Source organism: Xenopus tropicalis, chromosome 1, assembly GCF_000004195.4.
Source record: "Xenopus tropicalis strain Nigerian chromosome 1, UCB_Xtro_10.0, whole genome shotgun sequence".
Classification (NCBI taxonomy): domain Eukaryota; kingdom Metazoa; phylum Chordata; class Amphibia; order Anura; family Pipidae; genus Xenopus; species Xenopus tropicalis.
In genome coordinates, this window is record NC_030677.2 from 4,166,719 (window position 1) to 4,194,656 (window position 27,938).

The 27,938-nt window shown below is 44.4% G+C and overlaps 1 pseudogene; it reads left to right on the top strand.

The window, feature by feature from the left end:
- Nucleotides 1–2,708: 2,708 nt before the first annotated feature.
- Nucleotides 2,709–4,493, top strand: LOC116408390 (annotated as a pseudogene).
- Nucleotides 4,494–27,938: the final 23,445 nt, after the last annotated feature.

Genomic DNA, 27,938 nt, shown 5'->3' on the forward strand with positions numbered 1-27,938 from the left:
AAGGGTCTCAGGAGACAATGGGAAACTTCTAAGATGGAGCCTCCTATATAACTTTACCATTCAACACTGAAAGGGAAAAGAGCATCACAATGCAGATGGACTCTCACGCCAGGAGGACTAACAGACCAGCGGTGGTTCCTGAGGCCCTCCCTAAGAAAGGGGAGCCCCAGGGAAACCACCTGTGCCAGGGGGGAGAAGTGTGACCAAAAACCCTTCTACTGGCCCCATGTTTAGCTAGTGCATGATCTAGCCAAGATGGCGGCAGCCCATTGTTCTGTTTTCCTGCCGGAGGGTTTTAAACAAAGAAGCTCCCAGAAGTCCCCTCCAGAGGAGCTGGGCAAGCCCCTCCTAGGTTAATCCCCTCCCCTAATGATGCTGCAGGGGACCCTGCCAATTGGACCTGTTAGGGTTGGGTTAAGCAGAAGCAGGGTCAGTCTATTAACCAATCATTCCTAGGGGGTGTGGGAAGGGGGGAAGTTACCAGATGCAGGGTAGAAAAACCAGAGGTTGTGGGTGGAGAAGGAGCTTTTGTTCGTCTGGGGTGTAACCTCGCTACGGCAGGACACCCTCCCCCGCAGTTCCTTGGAATCCACCCTAGCTGTGGCAGGAAGATTCCCTCCAACTGGATTTCCCTTACCCCTGCAGGAGGACTGTTTGCCCTGGAACCAAGGTAGTGTGTTTTCTGTGGACCTACCCAAAAAGGAACTTTACTTATTTCTGTCAGAACTGCCTGGGGAGACTACCCAGTTAATTGTGGACTGTCTGGGTGGGAAAGCTTTGTTTATTGGGGGTTGGGCTAGGAGACTCTGCCTTTGTTCCCTGGGGATTGTGCAGAGGGGGGTTGCCCTGCAGACTCCCTGAAGGAGGATTTGATGTGATTGGAACTTTTGGACCTTCCATGCGTATTGCCTTTTCCCTGTTTCTCTACTTTTGGTTGTAATAAACCCCTGTGAAACAACCCTTGTGGCACGTGTGGTATTTGACATGGGTAATTTTATTTCTTTCCACGGTATTTGCACATTCATTATTATGTGAATGAATGACTTTTACATTGAATGATTTCCTTTCCCCAGACAAAGTGCCCAGAAATACAGATATCTTGTGGATTTTGCCTTCCGTGTAAAGGAAATTAATGAGAATCCGGCCCTGTTACCCAACATAACCCTGGGATACCACATAGATGATTCCTGTGGGGACACACGGAGGGCGCTGATGAGCCTTCTGAAGATAATATCTGGTACCAGGGAGCCCGTTCCTAATTACTCCTGCAGGAGAACAGGGAAGATGGCTGGCTTTATTGGGGATTTGCTTTCAGTACCAACTGAATCCATTGCCCATATTCTGAGTGTGCTCGGATATTCCCAGGTGAGAAACTTTAACATTTTTTATATTTATGATTAATAATAATTCAGATGAGTCCTCAACTTACACTTTATTTCATGAAACTGTTTTGGTGAAGTGCTAAAATATTCATAGGGGCCTGATTCACTAAAGGGGGCAAAAACGAGTGCTATTTATAGCATGCGTTAAAAATTGGCCCCATAGGCTTTTAACCATTGATTTATGTTAGTTTTTAAAGGGATTCTGTGATTTTTAATGTCCACTTCTGTTGCATTTGCCCTTAGTTTTGATGCAGCCCAAAACCTGCTGCCCAGGGCAGTGAGCATGCTCAGTTTAGCCAACTGGGATCCTCCTACACATACAGGTTTTTAGTTTTATAGAGATCTCTTTGACCAAATGCCACTTGGTGTACTGGTAAAAAACAAACCTAAAGTAGCTGTGATGATGAGTTTGAAGCACCATTTTTGAAACGCGTTCCATCTTGTAAATTATTATAAATGATAAATTGATTAGAATCACTTGCATTTGTAGCAGGTTCTTCTGCCCACAGAGTAATGACACTGCCTCTCAGTAAAATGTATGTATAACAGAAACCATGAACTCCCCTGAATCTCAGTGATAGAAATGGAACATAACATAGAACATTGATATCTAATTATTTTATTCATGATCCTGAGTCCTCTGTGCAGACACAGCAGTTTGGGTGCTCATTATTACACCGGGTGTATCCAGGACTGGCTGGGGTTGCACTGCTCTAGCAGTAATGTACCTCCTTCCTTTTTATTCTGCACTTTGCAGGCAATTTACCTATTTCTGCCCTGCATTTCTGTTTTATAGGTTGTCTCTTAGAGATTTCATTCCTTTCTGGTGGGCTTAGGTATGAACCCAGTTGTAGTTCAGCTACACCTATGGTGATAAATGCATGGTCCCCAGGCCTTAGGCATGCATTGCCACTCATTGTTGCCTTGTGGATCCACTGACCCTTGTGATGGCCTTTTGCTCTCATGTCTGCTGGCCCTTGTGATGGCTTTTGGAGTGTGTGTAAGGCCCTGAATTTAGCATTTGACTTGTGTGTCCCCTGGCCCTTGCTATGGCATTTGGCTCTGGGGCCCATTGGCCCTTATTATGGCCTTTTATGGTCCTTGGTTTAGCATTTGACTGGCATTGTCACTAGCCTTTGTTATGGCCTTTCCTTCTTGGTTGATGGCTTCCGTCCTCCTCAGGGGGTGGCTCCTTTCTCAACACACGGTTTCTTCCTTCCTCCTTCTTCCTGATGCATTGTTACCTATATATCTGGGGATTTGGAGGTAAAGCAAAAGTGTTTGCCACTGAAACCTGTAAATGGATTCTGAGTGATCTTTAGCAGTATAACTCTACACCAGAGGACTGTGTGACTCAAGTTTGCCAAGTAATGGACTCTGCTCCTCACAACGTGCAGGATGACGGGATGTCTTCCCTGCAAAAGGCTTTGGAGCTGTTGGGTTCAGATGACCCCCAACTGCGTCTCCAGCTGATCCTCCAATTTCAACAGGCTGAGGCAGCAGAGAGGTCCGCAACAGCAGAGAGGGAAGCAGCAGAGAGGGCAGCAGCAGCAGCAGAAAGGGAACTCCAACTGGAACTAGCAAAGCTAAAACAGCAGACAGTACCCCCACAGTCCAGTGAGCCCCGGGAAGTTCCTTTTGCTTTACCGCACTCTGCTAAGTTTCCTGTTATGGATAAGAACAGTGACTTGGATACCTTTTTGCAAAGTTTTGAAAAGACCTGCAGACAGTATCAATTGCCCCGGGAGCAGTGGGCAAGGCATTTAACACCTGGTTTAAAAGGCAAAGCTCTAGATGCCTTTGTGGAGCTTCCACCAGAGCTAGATGGGGACTATGATGAACTAAAGAAAGCTCTTATAAAAAAATATAATCTCACGCCAGAGGTATATCGGCGGAAATTTAGGGCACTGCATAAAGAACCCAAGGACAGTTACTCTGATGTTGTCAGCAACCTCAGACCTACCTTTCGTCAGTGGATTAAGGGGCTGTCCATTAACACATTTGCTGAACTAGAAGATCTGATGGTGAAGGACCAGTTCCTACACATCTGCACTGCAGAGGTGAGACAGTTTGTGGTGGATCGGGAGCCTAAAACAGCAGCCAAGGCCACAGAGATCGCAGATACTTATGCAGCTAATTGGATACCAGAGGGTCACAAAGCATCTCCACCAAGCCGCTGGGAGAGACCAACTGGAAGAACAGCACACAGCAATCCAGGGTCTGGTGTGAGTTCATCTTTTTGGGGATCTGGTGCCACTGTGGGACAGAAGGATACCCGCACATGTTTTTCTTGCAACCAGGCGGGCCATGTGAGGGCTGACTGCCCACTAAAGATGGAACCAACTCCACCTGTACAGCCTGTGGTAATGCTTGTGTCTGGTAAGATGGAGAATTTAGCTCATCATATGCAGCCTGTAACTGTTGGTGCCAAAGTAACTCAGGGACTAAGGGACTTAGGGTCTAATTTTTCTCTGGTGCGTCCAGAGATTATCAACACTGGGGACATTATTCCTGGGAAGACTTTGTCCATAAAGGGGGTGGGTGGGGACTGTGGCCAAGGTTTACTTGGATTGGGGTGTGGGGAGAGGTCTAAGGAAAGTGGGAGTGTCCAATGAGATTCCTGTCGATGTATTGTTGGGGAATGATTTGGGTTGCATGATAACTGCTTTTGTGCCTTATGACCAGGTCTCACTAGGTCCAGCCACGTTGGAGTGTGGCCACCCACCTCAACAAGTAACTGTCACAAGTAAAATGCAGCAAAGTAGCTGGGAGGGAGGCCTGGGAGACAGGAGCCAGTGTCAACCAGTGCCTGAACCAGTGGTGTCCCAAGGTGGGAACCAGAAGGGAGATGGGAAGGAGCATTTTCCCCTAGGAGTCTCCCTGGTGCAGACAGGTAGTGTACCTGTAGTGAGGCATTACCAGTGTGTAGTCTCTGATCCTGTACCCAAACTGCCTGAGGTCTATGAGTGGGGGTTAGCGGATTTTACTAAAGATAAAAATCATGGTGCCCAGTCATTAGCTTGTAGCTAGAGCTCCCCACAGACTCCAAACACTCCCGTGTTATGATGATCCATTGTGGGATTATCTCATATTCTGATAAAACCAGAATAATATGGGTTAGGCCTGATATGTTTGGTGTCTATGAAAAGAGAATTCCATTTCCCACATAATGCACATGGTTCTATAATTCTGGGGAATACCCATAAGTATTTAAGGATAGCTGGAAAATAAAAATGTCAGCAGGACAGCCAGTTACCAAATCTTGACCCACCCTCACCTTTCTCATTGGATGGGGGCGTGGACTTTGTAAACTGGGGGTGTGAACCTTGTGAACTGTATATCAATGGCCCAGACAACTGGGAAGATATATGCCTTTGGGGACGAGCTGCTCAGGAGGTATATGTTGCTATTTCTCCGTCCCCCTGGAAACAGGAATTACATAGGATCATTCAATTGGTGATGTATGTAGGTTTCTGCATCAATCATTCCTAGGGGGTGTGGGAAAGGGGGGAGTTACCAGATGCAGGGTAGAAAAACCAGAGGTTGGAGGTGGAGAAGGAGCTTTTTGTTCATCTGGGTGTAACCTCGCTATGGCAGGAAGATTCTCTCCAACTGGATTTCCCTTACCCCTGCAGGAGGACTGTTTGCCCTGGAACCAAGGTAGTGTGTTTTCTGTGGACCTACCCAAAAAGGAACTTTACTTATTTCTGTCGGAACTGCCTGGGGAGACTACACAGCTAATTGTGGCTGTCTGGGTGAGAAAGCTTTGTGTATTGGGGGTTGGGCTAGGAGACTCTGCCTTTGTTCCCTGGGGATTGTGCAGAGGGGGGTTGCCCTGCAGACTCCCTGAAGGAGGATTTGATGTGATTGGGACTTGTGGACCTCACATGCGTATTGCCTTTTCCCTGTTTCTCTACTTTTGGTTGTAATAAACACCTGTGAAGCAACCCTTGTGGCACGTGTGGTATTTGACATGGGTAATTTTATTTCTTTCCACGGTATTTGCACATTCATTATTCCATTTCCCACATAATGCACATGGTTCTATAATTCTGGGGAATACCCATAAGTATTTAAGGATAGCTGGAAAATAAAAATGTCAGCAGGACAGCCAGTTACCAAATCTTGACCCGCCCTCACCTTTCTCATTGGATGGGGGCATGAACTTTGTAAACTGGGGGTGTGAACCTTGTGAACTGTATATAAATGGCCCAGACAACTGGGGAGATATATGCCTTTGGGGGCGGAGCTGCTCGGGAGGTATATGTCGCTATTTCTCCGTCCCCCCAGAAACAGGAATTACATAGGATCATTCAATTGGTGATGTATGTAGGTTTCTGCATTTTTATCCCTTTTTATTTTTATAACTGTTTTGCAACATGTATGTCTGTTTGTAACATTCACTGTTTTTATATAACATATGCACTGTCCACTTTGGATTATTAAATATAAAGGGCCTGATTCACTAAAGGGCAATAAAAATTATCGCACGCTTTTTCGCATTAAAAAAACGCGAAATAATTTGCGCGCGATTCACCATAGTATTATCGCGTGCGAAAAATCACCATTTTCGCATGGGTTATTTCTCGCACTAGTTTTACCGTTTCGCGTTAATTTCCGCGCTGAAAAGAATACGATCACATGATTCACTATAACTTTTGCACGCTAAATATCGCATTCGGCTATGCGAAAATTAACACCTACTACAGGCAGGCGAAAAATTATACAAAAGTACAGTAAATGATTTTTTGCAATAAAATATGGACTTACAGTGTTATTTATTCAAGTATGTGTTTCCCCTAGAGTGACGCAGCCGCCAGTTTGCAGCGAAATGTTCATTTTTAATACAGTAATTTTCTGCAAGTATTGGCGTGTATGGCTAACATGGCGTGCGTTCATTTGCGCGACTATTTCTATTTGGCTACAAGTGATGAAATGTTTCGCCAGGCATGGATTCGCAGCAAATTTTTGGACGTGCGTTGAATTTTTTTCGCGGCGGATTTTTTCATGCGTTTCTCAAAACAATTCGCCAATGGCAAAACGCATGAAAAAATTCGCCACGCAAAAATTCACCGCACATCCAAAAATTAATACAAGTGTCAAAAAATAATAGTCACAGCAACAATTTTTTTGCCCGCACAACATTTTTGCCGTTTCGTGGATCTTTCGAAAGATTTGCTAATTTATATACACCATTTATATGCGGCGACAATTTTTATACACTATTTCTATGCTACCATTCATATGCGGCGATTATGTACCGGCAAATACCGCATTGAAATAGTCTTTCGCGAGTTAAATAACGCATGCAATATCGCGCGTAAAAAAACGCGAGTATGCTTATAGTGAATCGTGTGAAAAATCGCCAAAATTAAGCGGCGGTAAAAATTTTAGCGCACAATAAGAATAGCGCACGTTTTATCGCCCTTTAGTGAATCAGGCCCAAAATTTAATAAGTTTTTCTTTGTGCTCTATTGAACCTGTATGCCTTAAATGTGTTTAACCCCTTGCTAGTTATAAGGAAAGTGTGTCTACTTAACCTTTTGTTTGCTTGTGGGAAAGTTGTGTGTTGTCTGAAGACTAACCTGCATTGTCTGCTAGAGTGCTTAGCTAGGAGTCTGGAGTGATTTGCCTCTGTGAAGTGTCAGTGTGCAATAGAACCTTTAGACTTGGGTGCTTGCGGCCTTTAAACGCGGTGGTGGCAGTTTGTTAAGTTTAGGCGGGTTGGGGCTGTTTGGGGTTTGATTGCATGAGTTAGCGAAAAATTGTGTAGTTGATGTGTTAACCCTTACAGCTGCCCACCTGGTCACATGCATCTGTGGTGGCGTTCGTAACACACCTTAATAAAATGGGAATGGTTGGTGATATTAACTTCCTGTTTGTGGCACATTAGTAAATGTGAGGGGGAAAACTTTTCAAGATGGGTGGTGACCATGGTGCATTTCACGTTGCATTTCCGCAATAAAGTATTTGAAGGGCTGAGTCCCGTATAAAGCTCCTGAGTGCCGGTGCTATTTGTCTGTTTGGTGACCATGGTGGCCATTTTGAAGTCGGCCATTTTGGATCCAACTTTTGTTTTTTCAATAGGAAGAGGGTCATGTGACACATCAAACTTATTGGGAAGTTTCTCTTTGTTTACAGCCATTGTCATGTCGCAGAGGTTAACACATGAGGAGCGGATAGAAATTGTGTTGATGTCTGGTGAACGCAGTAACCGGGTCATTGCAGCAGATTTCAATGCAAGACACCCTACGAGACCATCCATCAAGCAAACTGCTTGTTAACTTTCGTGAAACAGGTTCAGTGTTGGATTTGCAAAATTTGGACGCATGAAAACTGTCACTAATGAATAAACATCAGCGGCTGTCCTAGCTTCATTCAGCAAGGGCCCACAGCGTAGCACTGGAGAGTGGCATTAGTCGAATATCCCTTCGGCGGATATTAGCTACTCACAAATGGCACCTTTACCAACTCCAGCTACTGCAGCATCTCAACGAGGATGACCCAGATCGGTGCACTGAATTTGAAGAATGGGCAAAACAAAAATTGGAACAGGACCCTGAGTGCAGAAGATTTTGTTCAGTGATGAGGCAAACTTTTATGTGAATGGTGACGTTAACAAACAAAACCACCGCTATTGGTCTGATACTAACCCGCATTGGATAGATCCCTCCAAGATGAAAAAAAATTGATGGTATGGTGTGGTATATGGGGTACAAAAATAGTGGGGCCATTCTTCATTAATGGAAACCTCAAGGCCACTGGATATGCAAAATTGCTACATGATGATGTGTTTCCCTCTTTATGCACTGAAGCTGGCACGTTCCCTGAGTTTTTCCAGCAAGATGGGGCACCACCACATTATGGGTGTCAGGTCCGAGCATTCCTAGATGAACAGTTTCCTGGAAAGTTGAATGGCCCCCAAGGTCTCCCAATCTGACCCCCTTAGACTTTTATCTTTGGGGTTATCTGAAGGCAATTGTCTATGCTGTGAAGATACGAGGTGTGCAGCAGCTGAAACTACGGATACTGGAAGCCTGTGCTAGCATTTCTCCTGCGGTGTTGCTATCAGTAAGTGAAGAGTGGGAGAAGAGGGTTGCATTGACAATCCAACACAATGGGCAGCACATTGAACACATTTTATAAGTGTTCAGAAACTTGTAAATAACTAATGAAAGAATAAAGTTACATTAAAAACAAGCACACCATTGTTTTTCTTGTGAAATTCCCAATAAGTTTGATGTGTCACATGACCCTCTTCCTATTGAAAAAACAAAAGTTGGATCCAAAATGGCCGACTTCAAAATGGCCACCATGGTAATCACCCATCTTGAAAAGTTTTCCCCCTCACATATACTAATGTGCCACAAACAGGAAGTTAATATCACCAACCATTCTCATTTTATTAAGGTATATCCATATAAATGGCCCACCCTGTATAATGAGGGAAGCTTATAACACCCTGTTGGCAATAACACATTAAATAGAGACACTATTTGGTTGTACAAATTCCACTAAAAACTCTGATATATTAAAGAACTGAGACTTGTGCAATTTGAAGTAATTATTAAGACATCGTTAATATTTCAATCTCACTAAAGGAAAGTAAAACCCAAGCTGTGTTTATAGCCCTAACAGCTCAGCAGCTAACTTACCTTAACCAGCAATGTAATTTTGATTGGAAAGTACCTATCATAAAGTATCTAGGCATTAACTGAACCAACTGCAAAGCTCTTTTGAGAACATTTCCATCCCTTTTTGGCCAATTTCATTAAAGAGACCAATGATTGGAGAACACATTTCATTTTATGGTCAGGATTGGATATGGGAGGATTAGTGCAATTAAGATGCTTGTACTTCCGAAATTGTTGTATTTCTTCCGTCCTATACCTATTATTATACCCAGATGCTTTCTTACTAAAGCACAAAATTGAATATTAAACTTTATCTGGAAACAACCCCAAAATACAAAGTTGTATACTTCATTATGCACATGTCTCTACCAAATATAACTCACTACTATAGTGTCAAGATCTTCAAGCAATTGACTCAATGGAATAGAATAGAACAAGAGACAAACAGTTTTTCCTTTTTCCTATCTCTTTTGTGGTCCCCATCCTTAATATAATGCTTACTAACCAGACATACACTGGGCATGATCAAATCATCTCTGCTGATTAGGCAAGAGCCAAAACACACCCCACTTCAGTATTTTCCCCTGGGCTCGGATGATCCCCCCACCCACTAGCACCTTTGCAGGCTCTGAACTTGCCTATGGCAAATAAGAAAACCACCTTTTCTGAGGAAAATACCAACCGTAACATATTTGTATCTTTGTTTTCTATTAGGAGCATACATTTCACCAACCTGGCTGTTAAAATAGTATTCAGGTGGCAATCTAACTAGAGAATATTTTACAGCTGGTTGAGTCTCCAGCCTGGCCCCTAGTATGGGTATACTATGAATATGTATGTATGTATGTATAACTTTATTTATAAAGCGCCACAAGGGTACACAGCGCTGTACAGTCTTACAGAATACAAAATTACATACAGGGAGGACAAGTGATATAATAAATAAATACATATAAGTGCCATGTGGTATGAGACACAGTAGGAAGGAGGTCCCTGCCCCGTAGAGCTTACAATCTGAGTGGTTGGGTAACATACAGGCACAAACTGGAAGGTAAGAGTGCATCAGGTATGGGCATTTGCCCTTAAGCGCAGGACTGGGCAAAATATATAACCCACATCCCACCCACACTAGGGACCAAGCTGGAGACATAACCACTTTGTTAATACTGGGCATATGGGCTCATTTCCAGTCACCGTCAAATAGATACAGTTATTGTTCATTCATTAGATACAGTTATTACTCATTGAATAGATACAGTTATTGCTCATTCAATAGATACAGTTATTGTTCATTCAATAGATACAGTTATTGCTCATTCAATAGATACAGTTATTGCTCATTCAATAGATACAGTTATTGTTCATTCAATAGATACAGTTATTGCTCATTCAATAGATACAGTTATTGCTCATTCAATAGATACAGTTATTGCTCATTCAATAGATACAGTTATTGCTCATTCAATAGATACAGTTATTGCTCATTCAATAGATACAGTTATTGCACCATTCATTAAAATGTCTGTAGCTCCAGGGTCCCATAGTGGGCTCACTATAATAGATGCCGCATACTTGCACCTAAAGAATCACCCCCAGGTGGCATTTTGATTCTGAGTGCTAGAAATGGTGCAATCACTTCCCAGCAGAATTTGTCAAAATACACATGTGCAATTGCTTCCAAATATTGCAACTCATAACGGTGAGTTATAGAGCGAGACTGTCACTGTTCTACTGTGTCCCTTATTCACAGATCAGTTACGGAGCCACAGACCCGGCACTCAGTGACAGAACCACTTTCCCTTACTTTTTCCGGACGTTACAAAGTGATGAAGAGGAATATATTGCTGTATGCAAAGTAATGAAATTCTTTGGCTGGAACTGGGTCGGAATTATTTATATGAATAATAAGAGCGGAGAAAGAGATTATCAACTGCTGACAAAATATCTCTCAAGTGAAGGAATCTGCATTGAGTTTGCAAGGGAAATCACTGAGTTTAAGCTTAGTGAATTTATTAAGAAAACAACAACTAGGGTAGTTATTATTTGCGGAGATCCCAGTTACGAAAATAAAATACATTCATATGATTTAGATTACATAATTATAGAAAAGACATGTATCTTTTTATCTAAATGGTTAAATCATTATGAGTCATTGGATCTGGCCTCGTTACTTACTGGCACTGTATTATTCATGCAGAATAGATTAGACAACCAGTACGATGCCAGATTCAGAGAGTTCTCAGACACTTTCCATCCATCAAAATACCCACATGACGATTTGCTTCATAATATTTGGCTATGGACACAGAAATGTTTGGTCAGAGATGATGATATAAATTATTATTCTTTTCTTGATATTCCACCGGGCAAATGCACTGGAAAGGAAAAACTTACAGATATTCCTGAGTATCTCAATGCTTATCACTCTGCCAGCCTGATACAAGCAGTGGATATGATGGCTATGGCACTACAGGATATGCACAACTTCCATAGCAAGCAAACACATGGGAAGGGCAGATGGGTGGGGAATTATAACTACCAGGTAAGTGGCTTTGTGTGTAGGTGCATTTAGGGCTCTGGCATACGGGGAGATTAGTCACCCATGACAAATCTCCCTTGTCACGGGTGACTAGTCTCCCTACAATACCATCCCACCGGCGAAAATGTAAGTCGGGAAATTGCCTTGCGAGGCAACTTGGGGAAACAATTACCAGCAGGACGGGATGACACAATTACATGTAACAGCGCCATCTAGTGATCATATGTTAACAGTCAATACACAACACATGTACAGTATTATTAGGGGCAGGAAGTATCTGACTATGGGGTGAAGGGCACAATCACCTATATAAAGACAACATGTAACAGAGAGCAGCAAGACTCTGAAAATACTTGCTTTTTGAAACTGTAATTTTGAGAAGCACCCAGAATGAACTTAAATGCACTGAAATGATATATAAGGCCTGCAATTACAGGGATCATAGTCACTTAAGTTCTAGTTTTCCTCTTTTGACATTAGCCAATAGCAAGGAATCCCCATCAGAAAGAAATGCCAAGGTGCTGCCTCAGTTAACTAATATTTTCTATTTAACTGCTTAACCTTCCCCTCAATTCAGTGGATTTAAAGGCCATGTAAACCCTCCACAAAATAAGTTTAATCAGTAAACAGCCTCTTTGAAATCTTTAGAGGGCTTCCAAATAGGGATGTAGCGAACTGTTCACCGGCGAACTAATTCGCGCGAACATCGGGTGTTCGCAAGTCCGCAAATTTGCGAACTTTTGGCGATGTTCGCCATTTGGGTTCGCCTTAGCTGGCGCCAAATTTTGACCTCTCACCCCAGACCAGCAGATACATGTCAGCCAATCAGGCAGCTCTCCCTCCTGGGCCACCCCCCCCCCCTTGGACCACTCCCTTCCATATATAAACCGAAGCCCAGCAGCCATTTTACATTCTGCCTGTGTGTGCTTGAAGAGATAGTGTAGGGAGAGAAGCTGTGATTGATTTGAGGGAGAGTTTAAGTAGGATTTCTGGCTAGTAATCTACTACTGCTCTGTATTTGTGTGGGGATAGGAGCTGTGCATTCATTTGAGGGAGAGTTTAAGTAGGATTTCTGGCAAGTAATCTACTTTCTACTGCTCTGTATTTGTGTGGGGATAGGAGCTGTGCATTCATTTGAGGGAGAGTTTAAGTAGGATTTCTGGCAAGTAATCTACTTTCTACTGCTCTGTATTTGTGTGGGGATAGGAGCTGTGCATTCATTTGAGGGAGAGTTTAAGTAGGATTTCTGGCAAGTAATCTACTTTCTACTGCTCTGTATTTGTGTGGGGATAGGAGCTGTGCAGTCATTTGAGGGAGAGTTTAAGTAGGATTTCTGGCTAGTAATCTACTACTGCTCTGTATTTGTGTGGGGATAGGAGCTGTGCATTCATTTGAGGGAGAATTTAAGTAGGATTTCTGGCTAGTAATCTACTTTCTACTGCTCTGTATTTGTGTGGGGATAGGAGCTGTGCATTCATTTGAGGGAGAGTTTAAGTAGGATTTCTGGATAGTAATCTACTACTGCTCTGTATTTGTGTGGGGATAGGAGCTGTGCAGTCATTTGAGGGAGAGTTTAAGTAGGATTTCTGGCTAGTAATCTACTTTCTACTGCTCTGTATTTGTGTGGGGATAGGAGCTGTGCATTCATTTGAGGGAGAGTTTAAGTAGGATTTCTGGCTAGTAATCTACTTTCTACTGCTCTGTATTTGTGTGGGGATAGGAGCTGTGCATTCATTTGAGGGAGAGTTTAAGTAGGATTTCTGGATAGTAATCTACTACTGCTCTGTATTTGTGTGGGGATAGGAGCTGTGCATTCATTTGAGGGAGAGTTTAAGTAGGATTTCTGGCTAGTAATCTACTTTCTACTGCTCTGTATTTGTGTGGGGATAGGAGCTGTGCATTCATTTGAGGGAGAGTTTAAGTAGGACTTCTGGCTAGTAATCTACTACTGCTCTGTATTTGTGTGGGGATAGGAGCTGTGCATTCATTTGAGGGAGAATTTAAGTAGGATTTCTGGCTAGTAATCTACTTTCTACTGCTCTGTATTTGTGTGGGGATAGGAGCTGTGTATTCATTTGAGGGAGAGTTTAAGTAGGATTTCTGGATAGTAATCTACTACTGCTCTGTATTTGTGTGGGGATAGGAGCTGTGCATTCATTTGAGGGAGAGTTTAAGTAGGATTTCTGGCTAGTAATCTACTTTCTACTTCTCTGTATTTGTGTGGGGATAGGAGCTGTGCATTCATTTGAGGGAGAGTTTAAGTAGGATTTCTGGATAGTAATCTACTACTGCTCAGTATTTGTGTGGGGATAGGAGCTGTGCATTCATTTGAGGGAGAGTTTAAGTAGGATTTCTGGATAGTAATCTACTACTGCTCAGTATTTGTGTGGGGATAGGAGCTGTATGTATTGATTTGAGGGAGAGTTTAAGTAGGTTTTCTGGCTAGTAATCTACTTTCTACTGCTCTGTATTTTTTGTCTAAATAACAATTTGTCTAAATAACAATAATAATTCCGTGTCCAGAAACATCACTTGAGTGACGGTTTTCCACCAGCAATAATATATTCCGTATCCACTACTGTATACGTTGCCCTTGCAGGCCTTGTTGCCCGGTGTCTGCAACCAAGTGCCGCCTAGCTGTGTGATCTTTTTCACAATTTGTCTAAATAACAATAATAATTCCGTGTCCAGAAACATCACCTGAGTGACGGTTTTCCACCAGCAATAAAATATTCCGTATCCACTACTGTATACGTTGCCCTTGCAGGCCTTGTTGCCCGGTGTCTGCAACCAAGTGCCACCTAGCTGTGTGATCTTTTTCACAATTTGTCTAAATAACAATAATAATTCCGTGTCCAGAAACATCACTTGAGTGACGGTTTTCCACCAGCAATAATATATTCCGTATCCACTACTGTATACGTTGCCCTTGCAGGCCTTGTTGCCCGGTGTCTGCAACCAAGTGCCACCTAGCTGTGTGATCTTTTTCACAATCTGTCTAAATAACAATAATAATTCCGTGTCCAGAAACATCACCCAAGTTGTTGTTGTTTTGTAAAAATAAAAAAAATGCCAGGCAAAGGCAGGCCGCCACGCAGAGGCACTAGGGCCGTGCTGCTATGATATCCTGTGGCCCTAGGAAATTGCCCAGTGTTCCGAAGGCACTTACCCTGAACTCCCAAAATGCTGAAGAGGTAGTTGACTGGCTTACACAGCACACCCCATCCTCTACCGTTTCTAACTTTGCCACAACATCCTCATCCTCCTCTGCTATGGACACCCCACCTACCACTTCCTCCACCACCGCCGCCCCTTCTTCACTGGAGTCAGAGGAGTTATTTACTCATGAGTTTGTTGAAATGAGTGATGCGCAACCATTATTGCCAGAAGAAGATGAAGGAGATGAGGACGTTACACCAGATATAACTCAGGCAGGCAACACAACAGAGATGGACATAAGGTGTGATGAGGTCCCCGCTGCTGCTGTCTTCTGTGAGCTGTCAGAAGAAATTGATGCATCTGAGGAGAATGATGATGAGGAGAGTGATATTTTGTGGGTGCCCACAAGAAGAGAGCAAGAGGAGGATAGTTCAGATGGAGAGACGGAGAGTCAGAGAGGCAGGAGGAGATTAAGACTTAGAAGAAGCAGGGACAGCTCCCAGGGAACAGTAGGGCAACAACATGAATCGGCACCTGTGGTCAGCCAGCCAACGCACCCGCCAACTTCTACTGTTACTGCTAGAAAGCCCACATCAAAAGGCTCAGCAGTGTGGCATTTTTTAATGTGTGTGCCTCTGACAAAAGCGCTGTAATTTGCAATGAGTGCAGTCAGAAACTGAGTCTTGGGAAGCCCAACACCCACTTAGGTACAACTGCTATGCGAAGGCACATGAACGCCAAACACAAAGCACTATGGGAGCAACACCTCAAAGGCAGCAGCCAAATGCTAAGCCACCCTCCTTCTGCTCCAGCATCTTACTGCTCTACCTCTGCTGTCCTTGACCTGTCTCAACCACCCTCCACTCCGCCTTCCAGTTCCTGCTCATCTGCCCCCAGCCAAGTTTCTGTGAGGGCCATGTTTGAGCGTAAGAAACCAATGCCTCCGAGTCATCCCCTTGCCCGGCGTCTGACAGCTGGATTGTCTGCACTCTTAGCCCGCCAGCTTTTACCATACCAGCTGGTGGACTCTGAGGCTTTCCACCAATTTGTAGCAATTGGGACACCGCAGTGGAAGGTACCCAGCCGCAATTTTTTTTCACAGAAGGGAATACCACACCTGTACCAGCATGTGCAGAGCCAAATCACCGCATCTCTGTCATTTAGTGTTGGGGCAAAGGTCCATATGACTACTGACACATGGTCCTCCAAGCATGGTCAGGGCAGGTACGTCACCTACACTGCCCACTGGGTGAACCTGGTGATGGCTGGGAAGCAGGGAATGCGTGGTTCAACAACAGTGGAGTTGGTGTCACCGCCACGGGTTGCATGCGGGTCTGCCACCACCTCTACTCCTCCTTTGCTGTCTAACTCGTCTTCTAAGTCGTCTTCTAACTCGTCTTCTAACTTGGCTTCTTCCTCGGCTTCTTCCTCCTCTGCTGCTGTGTCCTCCTCCACACCTGTGCACCCCCAGCTCCACATAGGCTATTCCACGTGCCAGGTACGCCGTTGTCATGCTGTCTTGGGCATGACGTGCCTGGAAAGTAGAAACCATACCGGATCTGTACTCCTGTCATCTCTGCACTCACAGGCCAATCGGTGGCTGACCCCACACCAACTGAAAATTGGAAAAGTGGTGTGTGACAACGGAAGCAATCTGTTGGCAGCACTGAGACTGGGCAATTTAACACATGTGCCCTGCATGGCACATGTTTTAAATTTGATAGTCCAACGGTTTGTCTCGAAGTACCCAGGATTGCAGGACATTCTCAGGCAGTCCAGGAAGGTGTCTGGCCATTTCAGACATTCCTACACAGCCATGGCACGCCTTGCTGACATTCAGCGGCGGCACAACTTGCCAGTCAGGCGTTTAATTTGCGACAGCCAGACTCGCTGGAATTCCACGCTAATGATGTTTGAACGTCTGCTGCAACAACAAAGAGCCGTCAATGAATACCTATTTGAACTGGGTGGTAGGACTGGATCTGCAGAGCTGGGGATTTTTTTCCCCCGTTACTGGGTGCTTATGCGCGACGCCTGCAGGCTGATGCGCCCTTATGACGAGGTCACAAATATGGTTAGTCGCACTGAAGGCACCATCAGCGACCTAATACCCTTTGCTTTTTTACTTGAGCGTGCCGTGCGACGAGTGACAGATGACGCTGTAGACCAGCGTGACCAAGAGCCTGATTTCTGGGCGGAATCACCAGAACGTTCCCAGGCACCTGCTGCAACGCAGGGAGAGGTGTCAGAAGCGGAGTCAGAGGAGGAAGGTGGCTTTGTGGAGGCAGAAGACCAACAGGAGCAGGCTTCCCAGGGGGCTTGTGGTCACCTTTTGTGGAGCCCTGGTCTTGTACGTGGCTGGGGGGAGGAGACGGTGGTGGATGAGGACGTAGTCCTTGATAACGAGGAAGGGGAGATGGATACCTCTGCATCCAACCTTGTGAGAATGGGGTCTTTCATGCTGTCATGCCTGTTGAAGGACCCCCGTATCAAGAGGCTTAAGGAGAAGGACCTGTACTGGGTGGCAACGCTACTAGACCCTCGTTACAAGCATAAAGTGGCAGAAATGTTACCAACATACCACAAGTCCGAAAGGATGCTGCATTTCCAAACCAGCCTGCAAAACATGTTGTACAATTCTTTTAAGGGTGATGTCACTCCACATTCCAGGGGCAGAGGTGCCGGTAATCCTCCGACGAGCACACCTGCAAGGAATATACACTTTGGCCACTCCAAACGTCAGACATGCAAAGTTTTTTCAGTCCAAGGCAGCGCCAGGACCCTTCTGGATCCACCCTCGACCGGCAGGTAGCGGACTACCTGGCATTAACTGCAGATATTGACACTCTGAGGAGCGATGAACCCCTGGACTACTGGGTGCGCAGGCTTGATCTGTGGCCAGAGCTGTCACAATTTGCCATAAATCTGTTGTCTTGCCCTGCCTCAAGTGTCCTCTCAGAAAGGACCTTTAGTGCAGCAGGAGGGATTGTAACTGAGAAGAGAACTCGCCTAGGTCACAAAAGTGTTGATTACCTGACCTTTATTAAAATGAATGAGGCATGGATCTCGGAGGGTTACTGCACGCCGGAAGACTTGTTCTGACTGCCCATGCAGCTGTCCTTCTCTGCACGCCGCTTGACACCACACACAGCTGTCCTTTAGCGTCCTCCTCCACCACTGTACAAACTAGGGTGCAAATCCTACTGGCTTAATTGTAAGCCAAACTTTTTGGACAGGTAAATCCTGAATTTTTCTCTCTTCTACTCTTCTGTGCTTGTCACCCTATCTGAGTTCTTTGAAAGGGTTTGGCTGGGGCATGGTTATGATACCATCTAGCTTTGATGTTTTTAATGTCTTCTGTGCTTGTCACCCTATCTGAGTTCTTTGAAAGGGTTTGGCTGGGGCATGGTTATGATACCATCTAGCTTTGATGTTTTTAATGTCTTCTGTGCTTGTTGTCACCCTATCTGAGTTCTTTGAAAGGGTTTGGCTGGGGCATGGTTATGATACCATCTAGCTTTGATGTTTTTAATGTCTTCTGTGCTTGTCACCCTATCTGAGTTCTTTGAAAGGGTTTGGCTGGGGCATGGTTATGATACCATCTAGCTTTGATGTTTTTAATGTCTTCTGTGCTTGTCACCCTATCTGAGTTCTTTGAAAGGGTTTGGCTGGGGCATGGTTATGATACCATCTAGCTTTGATGTTTTTAATGTCTTCTGTGCTTGTCACCCTATCTGAGTTCTTTGAAAGGGTTTGGCTGGGGCATGGTTATTATACCATCTAGCTTTGATGTTTTTAATGTCTTCTGTGCTTGTCACCCTATCTGGGTTCTTTGAAAGGGTTTGGCTGGGGCATGGTTATGATACCATCTAGCTTTGATGTTTTTAATGTCTTCTGTGCTTGTTGTCACCCTATCTGAGTTCTTTGAAAGGGTTTGGCTGGGGCATGGTTATGATACCATCTAGCTTTGATGTTTTTAATGTCTTCTGTGCTTGTCACCCTATCTGAGTTCTTTGAAAGGGTTTGGCTGGGGCATGGTTATGATACCATCTAGCTTTGATGTTATTAATGTCTTCTGTGCTTGTCACCCTATCTGAGTTCTTTGAAAGGGTTTGGCTGGGGCATGGTTATGATACCATCTAGCTTTGATGTTTTTAATGTCTTCTGTGCTTGTTGTCACCCTATCTGAGTTCTTTGAAAGGGTTTGGCTGGGGCATGGTTATTATACCATCTAGCTTTGATGTTTTTAATGTCTTCTGTGCTTGTTGTCACCCTATCTGAGTTCTTTGAAAGGGTTTGGCTGGGGCATGGTTATTATACCATCTAGCTTTGATGTTTTTAATGTCTTCTGTGCTTGTTGTCACCCTATCTGAGTTCTTTGAAAGGGTTTGGCTGGGGCATGGTTATGATACCATCTAGCTTTGATGTTTTTAATGTCTTCTGTGCTTGTCACCCTATCTGAGTTCTTTGAAAGGGTTTGGCTGGGGCATGGTTATTATACCATCTAGCTTTGATGTTTTTAATGTCTTCTGTGCTTGTTGTCACCCTATCTTAGTTCTTTGAAAGGGTTTAGAAAAGTGTGAAGGGAGCGCATATATAAAATGAAACAAAACAACTGATAGTGTAATAACGTTTTAAACCTTTGTTTAGCTAACAAAGCCAATCACCTTATTGTGAATAATAAATATTAATATATCCACCAGTGTGCAATAACTCTAAAGGCTCACCGGAAGGCGATGAAATCAAGCTCTACAGCGGGAGATCGAGGTTAGATGTAGGCGAATCCACAGTTCAAACAGAAAGAGGAAAAAACGCCAAATAGTGTAACATCGTTTAATATAAAATTTCTGCTAAAAATAAAACTACTTACAAAATGTAGAAGTAAGCAGGCGAAATAAAACTCAACGCGTTTCGCGCACCGCGGTGCGCTTCATCAGGAGTAGAATATGACTGAGTCCTTTGGTGACCCTTTAAATAGTGTAGTAGATGTAGGAATCTAACCTCGATCTCCCGCTGTAGAGCTTGATTTCATCGCCTTCCGGTGAGCCTTTAGAGTTATTGCACACTGGTGGATATATTAATATTTATTATTCACAATAAGGTGATTGGCTTTGTTAGCTAAACAAAGGTTTAAAACGTTATTACACTATCAGTTGTTTTGTTTCATTTTATATATGCGCTCCCTTCACACTTTTCTGGACACGTTTGAGACCCAGTCAAAGGGGTTATTTTTGTAAGAGGAGCAGCAACATCACAGCCATTACAGCACTTCACTGGAACTTTATTTTGAGCGCTGAGGATTTGGGTATTGTATATACCTTTGTGCACCTTTGAAAGGGTTTGCCTGGGGCATGGTTATGATACCATCTATCTAAGATATTTTTTCTGTCCTCTGTGCTTCAGTGGCTGCAACAAAAAAACCATAATTTTTTAGGAATGTACACATTCCTGATTTTTCAGGGTTCTGCAACTGCGGCAAAATCGTATCTTTTATGGTCACCACAGGTGATCGAAAAGGTAGGACAAACCTGGGCCCACACTGCAGAATCAGTGTTTTTTGGTTCACGTTACTGTACATTGAATTACCTCTGCCTGACCATGCACGTGCGCACAAGCACGGTGACTGCTAAACACACCACTACAGAAATATTCCCACCGACGGGACGAACGTCCTGGAGGTGACAAGCAACTAGTAAAAACTAATATTCGCACACTTGACAGTATCATTAAAGCTTTTTGCGTTTTTTTTCGTTGCAGTAAACGCGGCGTTTTGTCTTTGCGTGTGAACCGGCCGTAACCTTTACACGACTTGATTGGAATGTAGATGCCCGACTTTTTAAAGCAGTTTATTACATAAGTTTAGGAATGTAGTGTGTTTTCTCCCCTTAACAGCACAAAACGCAACGCTGTGTCAACAACGTATTTTTCAGAGAAATTTTTGCCCTTGATGCCCCTCCTGCATGCCACTGTCCAGGTCATGGCACCCTTTAAACAACTTTAAAATCAGTTTTCTGGCCAGAGATGGCTTTTCTAGGTTTTAAAGTTCGCCTTCCCATTGAAGTCTATGGGGTTCGCAAAGTTCGCGAACGTTCGCACTTTCCGACGAAAGTTCGCGAACGGGTTCGCGAACATTTTTTTTTAGGTTCGCTACATCCCTACTTCCAAACCAAAGTTTGTTAAAGAGCCCCACACAGCACAGAAACTCCTAATATATTGTAACCCCTTTTGGGCAGTAAAAGGCAAATGTCCGGCTAGTGATAGAGCATGGGGTACATTGGGCTCCTCCTCCACAGGATGGGCCTTCACTAAGGGGAAGGGATTTGTTAGGAATGGTGTGGTTGAACTTCCTCCTCACTGCCAAATGTCAAAAATAATAAGGACACCAGGAGCTCTTTGCAGCAAAACTAAGGTAATAATTAGTTTGTCCAAGACAAATGATCGGATTTCAGGGTTGGATAGAGGTGCAGCAAATATTCAGCAGGTACAATGGATGATATTGTAGAGCAGTGATGCACCACCATGGGGAGTAGCAGAGGCAGTACTGAATATCCTCAGGGTTGTCCACCTTAATTGGTCTGCATTCCCTACAGCAGATGTGGATGAGGGATAGAATAAAGCCTGATACTCTTGTCACTACTGCGGCCCCTTCCCTAATGCAGCAGAGCCTTTAGGTGACTACTCCTTCAACTATCCTCTCCTGGTTGGAGCCAAGAAGCTGCTCTTTCTAGCTAGGCACTGACTGACTCACTTTCCTAGAAAGTGCTATAAAAGAGTTAACCTGCTCTAGATAACCTTATATACAGGGTCTCTGTTCCCCAACTTCTCAAAGGGTGATGGTTTCCTTCTGGGCCATGTGAATCCCAGGCTTCCTGGAGCACATCCACACTTGTCAACTGCTGAAGGCCAAGAAGGAAGATCTAGCCCAACCAAACACTATGTTAGAGTGTGGTAGGGAGTGCTCTACCTAGGGGCCAATAATAGAGGTATATGTAAATACCAAAATAGATACATGGGTCTTTTGCCTGGTAATAAAGAATTAAAGGAGAAAGAAAGGTAAAAACTAAGTAAGCTTTATTAGAAAGGTCTATGTAAATACAGCCATAAGCACTCACAGCTAAGGGCAGGCGACTATTGTTCCAGTTTATGCCAGATCAGCAGTTGTGTTTGGGTGGAATCCCCCTTAAATACTCGCCACTCTGGGAAGAAGGCAAAGGATGAACTTGTAGGCCGTCCCCTTACTTAGTTATTTCTCTTATTGCCAAAAAAGTTTTGATCTCACCCAACTTTGGCAGATGCGAATACCACACGGAATATTACCGGCAGTATGTTCCATGTGCAGGGCAGTTCCTATGGTGCTGCTGCTGGGATACAAGATAGCGATGTGTTCCACCTCTCAGGTTGGATCCAATCTTTCTGAGAATACTGCAACTTCATTTTAATACCAAGCAGTATAGCTTTAAAAAGTTGAAAACTGCTAAGTGTTTCTCTGTAAAACTTCCCAGTCTTTAGGCTCCCACCTTCCTGGTACTTCACAGCGTCTCCCCAGGGAGATTGTGACAGAGGCTTCTAGTGTTGATGTTTTCTATGGATAAAAAGATCTCCTGCTATCCTGCTATCTATCTTTATTGTCCTCTAATCTAGCTGTTAAGATTAATGACTGCCTCTTGCAATTGTCTTATTTTCAGAGAAAACAACCCCAACCATAATAGTCTTCCATCATAGTTTAAATCCTTTATCTATTTTACCAGTTTAGTTGCAGTCTCTGCACTCTCTCCAGCTCATTAATTTCCTTCTTAAGGACTAGAGCCCAAAACTGCCCCCATACTCAAGGTGAGGCCTTACCAGGGACCTATAAAGGGGCAAAATTATGTGTCATCCCTTGAGTCAATTCCCTTTTTATACAAGACAGAACTTTATTTGCTTTAGTAGCCACAGAATGACACTGCCTGGCATTAGACAACTTGTTATCTACAAAACCCCTAGATCCTTCTCCATTAAGGATCCCCCCAACACACTACCATTCAGTGTACAACTCACATTTATATTATTTCTACCAAAGGGCAGCACTTGTTCACATTTTGTCAAATCTCTCTGCAAAGCGGCACATCCTGCATGGAACTTATTGTTTTGCCCAATTTTGTGTCATCAGCACAAATAGAAACAGTACTCTCTATGCCCCCCTCCAGGTCATTAATAAACAAGTTAAACAGCAAAGGCCCAAGGACTGACCCCTGCGGTACCCACTAACCACACTTGTCCAATTAGAAAATGTTCCATTTACCCCCACTCTGTGTAATCTATCCTTCAGCCAGTTCTCTATCCAATTACAAATATTATGTTCTAGGCCAATATTCCTTAATTTAGCCATTACATTTCTTTGTGGTACTGTATCAAATGGTTTAGGCATCCACTGCCATCCCAGAGTCAAGGTTCCTGCTCACCTCCTCATAGAAAGCAATTAAATTATTTTAGGAAGATCTTTAGAAACCAACTTCAATGTAGTCAAGTATCTTATCCTTATCCTTATCACCCTTTCCAAAATCTTTCCTACCACTGATGTCAGACTAACAGGCCTATAGTTTTTAGGCTGGGGACATGATCCCTTTTTGAATAGCGGTGCCACATAAGCCACATTAGGATTCGATGAATCCTGAAAAATCCTGAAATAAAAATCCTGTATATTATGTTTTGGGCTTCTGTACCAGCCCAAGGCAACCAGTACCCTTTATCAGGGAATATGCCTCCAAAGATGCCCCCAGTAGCCCCCATCTTCTTTCCTGCTGATTCACTGCACATGCTCTGTGCTGCTGTCAGTACCTGAGCTCAGGGACCGATGCACAATATACTGTATATATATAAAATATAAATGTAACAGTAAAAGGCTGATTAGTAATTCATTCAGATTCACATTACATAACAGATCTGAAACCAGTGCAATTAGCATCAGAGTTAAATAATCAGTAGCATCAGTTTCTATGACAGACGAACCTCATTTTCTGCTTAATAATTTACTACGACCCCTAAGCTCAGCTTCTCACCAGCTGCCCAGAGCCCACTGAGCATGTGCACTGTCCCGGACAGTTCTAACAGAATCCAAGATGGGGAGCTCCTGTGACAACTGTAGGGACCTCATGCCAGTGCTGCCAGTTTATTATATAAAATATGGCATTTCTAGCCATATTTATTTTTAGGGTTTAGTTCTCCTTTTAAGAAATATAAGTCAGAGGGGACAGTAGCTGTGTTTAATGAATATAAACAATATAACAAGTGTTGTAAAACAGCAATCTGGAAGGCAAAGATAGAAAATGAGGAGCACATCGCGGCCGAGGCCAAGACTAACCCCAAAAAGTTTTTTAAGCATATTAATAGTAAAAAGATGCAGGTTGAGGGTGTGGCCCCATTGAGTTATAGTAACAATATGGTTACAGCGGATACAGAAAAGGCAGATGTGCTTAACCAGTTATTTTCTTCTGTGTATACAGTAGGGGGAGCCAGAGGGCCAAGTCTCGCCCAATAGCTGCCCTGTTGCCTCAGCTCCAACTATACAGTGGTTGGCACAGGATATGGTGCTTAAAGGGTTACACACGATAAATGTAAACAAGGCACCGGGGCCAGATGGAATACACCCTCGGGTACTGAGAGAGCTAGGGGCAGAATTGCAGTGGCCCTTGTTTCTGATATTCTCAGACTCGCTTTCATCAGGTATGGTACCTAGGGATTGGAGGAAGGCAAATGTCATTCCAAATAGGTCAAAAGGGTTGAGGAGACTGCCTCATACGTATGCAAATAAGTCAAAAGGGATTCTGGGAACAAATTCCTTAAGGCTCTTAGAAAAATCTATATTTATACAGGGAGTAAGATCTCAGCCTGGCAATTATAGGCCTGTAAGTCTGACATCTGTGGTGGGCAAGTTATTTGAAGGCTTGTTAAGGGATCACATTCAGAATTATGTAGTGGAGAATGGCATTATGAGCAGTAATCAGCATGGCTTTATGAAGGACAGGTCATGTCAGACCAATTTTATAGCTTTTTATGATGAGGTAAGTAAGAAGCTGGACAGTGGGGGGGCAGTAGATATAATCTATTTGGATTTTGCCAAAGCATTTGATACCGTTCCCCACAAACGACTGCTTTCTAAGCTAAGGTCTATTGGTCTTAGGGAGGTCGTTTGCACATGGATAGAAAACTGGCTACAGGATCGGGTACAGAGGGGGGTTGTTAATGGCACATTCTCTACTTGGAATAAGGTCCTCAGTGGGGTCCCTCAGGGTTCTGTACTGGGTCCACTTTTGTTTAATTTGTTCATAAATGACCTAGGGGAGGGTATTATGAGTAATGTATCAGTGTTTGCAGATGACACAAAACTCTGCAGACCAGTCAGTTCTATCCAGGATGTGACATCCCTGCAGCAGGATCTTGACCAACTGGCAATCTGGGCAGCTAAGTGGCAGATGAGATTTAATGTGGATAAATGTAAGGTCATGCACCTCGGATGTAACAATATGCCCCACTTATACCCTTAATGGGACTGCACTAGGCAAATCCATAATGGAGAAGGACCTTGGAGTCCTTGTAGATAATAAACTTGGCTGTAGCAAGCAATGCCAGGCAGCAGCTGCAAGGGCAAACAGGGTACTGAGCTGTATTAAAAGGGGTATAGATTCACGGGAGGAGGGGGTTATTCTTCCCCTTTACAGAGTGCTGGTAAGGCCTGGTAAGAGCGCTGGTAAGGCCCGATTATTGAGTTAGAGAGGGTCCAGAGAAGGGCAACTAAGCTGGTAAAGGGTATGGAAAGTCTCAGTTATGGGGAAAGGCTGGCCCAGTTGGGTCTGTTTACACTGGAGAAGGGGCGCTTAAGAGGTGACATGATAACTATGTATAAATATATAAGGGGATAATATAATAACCTTTCTAATGTTTTATTTACCAGTAGGTCCTTCCAACGGACACGAGGGCACCCACTCCGTTTAGAAGAAGGGAGGTTCCATTTAAATATTCGGAAAGGGTTTTTACAGTGAGAGCTGTGAGGTTGTGGGACCCCCCCCCGAATCAGTTGTACTGGCTGATACATTATATAGCTTTATATAGGGGCTGGATGGATTCTTAGCAAGTGAGGGAATACAGGGTTATGGGAGATAGCTCTCAGTACAAGTGAGGGAATACAGGGGTATGGGAGATAGCTCTCAGTACAAGTGAGGGAATACTGGGGTATGGGAGATAGCTCTCAGTACAAGTGAGGGAATACAGGGGTAGGGGGGGATAGCTCTCAGTACAAGTGAGGGAATACAGGGGTATGGGAGATAGCTCTCAGTACAAGTGAGGGAATACAGGGGTAGAGGGGATAGCTCTCAGTACAAGTGAGGGAATACAAGGGTAGGGGAGATAGCTCTCAGTACAAGTGAGGGAATACAGGGGTATGGGAGATAGCTCTCAGTACAAGTGAGGGAATACAGGGGTAGGGGAGATAGCTCTCAGTACAAGTGAGGGAATACAGGGGTAGGGGAGATAGCTCTCAGTACAAGTGAGGGAATACAGGGGTAGGGGAGATAGCTCTCAGTACAAGTGAGGGAATACAGGGGTAGGGGGGATAGCTCTCAGTACAAGTGAGGGAATACAGGGGTAGGGGGGATAGCTCTCAGTACAAGTGAGGGAATACAGGGGTATGGGAGATAGCTCTCAGTACAAGTGAGGGAATACAGGGGTAGAGGGGATAGCTCTCAGTACAAGTGAGGGAATACAGGGGTAGGGGGGATAGCTTTCAGTACAAGTGAGGGAATACAGGGGTAGGGGGGATAGCTCTCAGTACAAGTGAGGGAATACAGGGGTAGGGGGGATAGCTTTCAGTACAAGTGAGGGAATACAGGGGTAGGGGGGATAGCTCTCAGTACAAGTGAGGGAATACAGGGGTATGGGAGATAGCTCTCAGTACAAGTGAGGGAATACAGGGGTAGGGGGGGATAGCTCTCAGTACAAGTGAGGGAATACAGGGGTAGGGGAGATAGCTCTCAGTACAAGTGAGGGAATACAGGGGTATGGGAGATAGCTCTCTGTACAAGTGAGGGAATACAGGGGTAGGGGGGGATAGCTCTCAGTACAAGTGAGGGAATACAGGGGTAGGAGGGATAGCTCTCAGTACAAGTGAGGGAATACAGGGGTAGGGGGGATAGCTCTCAGTACAAGTGAGGGAATACAGGGGTAGGGGAGATAGCTCTCAGTACAAGTGAGGGAATACAGGGGTAGGGGGATAGCTCTCAGTACAAGTGAGGGAATACAGGGGTAGGGGAGATAGCTCTCAGTACAAGTGAGGGAATACAGGGGTATGGGAGATAGCTTTCAGTACAAGTGAGGGAATACAGGGGTATGGGAGATAGCTCTCAGTACAAGTGAGGGAATACAGGGGTAGGGGAGATAGCTCTCAGTACAAGTGAGGGAATACAGGGGTAGGGGGGATAGCTCTCAGTACAAGTGAGGGAATACAGGGGTAGGGGAGATAGCTCTCAGTACAAGTGAGGGAATACAGGGGTAGGGGGGATAGCTCTCAGTACAAGTGAGGGAATACAGGGGTAGGGGAGATAGCTGTCAGTACAAGTGAGGGAATACAGGGGTAGGGGAGATAGCTCTCAGTACAAGTGAGGGAATACAGGGGTAGGGGGGATAGCTCTCAGTACAAGTGAGGGAATACAGGGGTAGGGAGATAGCTCTCAGTACAAGTGAGGGAATACAGGGGTAGGGGAGATAGCTCTCAGTACAAGTGAGGGAATACAGGGGTAGGGGAGATAGCTCTCAGTACAAGTGAGGGAATACAGGGGTATGGGAGATAGCTCTCAGTACAAGTGAGGGAATACAGGGGTAGGGGGGATAGCTCTCAGTACAAGTGAGGGAATACAGGGGTAGGGGGGATAGCTCTCAGTACAAGTGAGGGAATACAGGGGTAGGGGAGATAGCTCTCAGTACAAGTGAGGGAATACAGGGGTAGGGGAGATAGCTCTCAGTACAAGTGAGGGAATACAGGGGTATGGGAGATAGCTCTCAGTACAAGTGAGGGAATACAGGGGTAGGGGAGATAGCTCTCAGTACAAGTGAGGGAATACAGGGGTAGGGGAGATAGCTCTCAGTACAAGTGAGGGAATACAGGGGTAGGGGGGATAGCTCTCAGTACAAGTGAGAGAATACAGGGGTATGGGAGATAGCTCTCAGTACAAGTGATGGAATACAGGGGTAGGG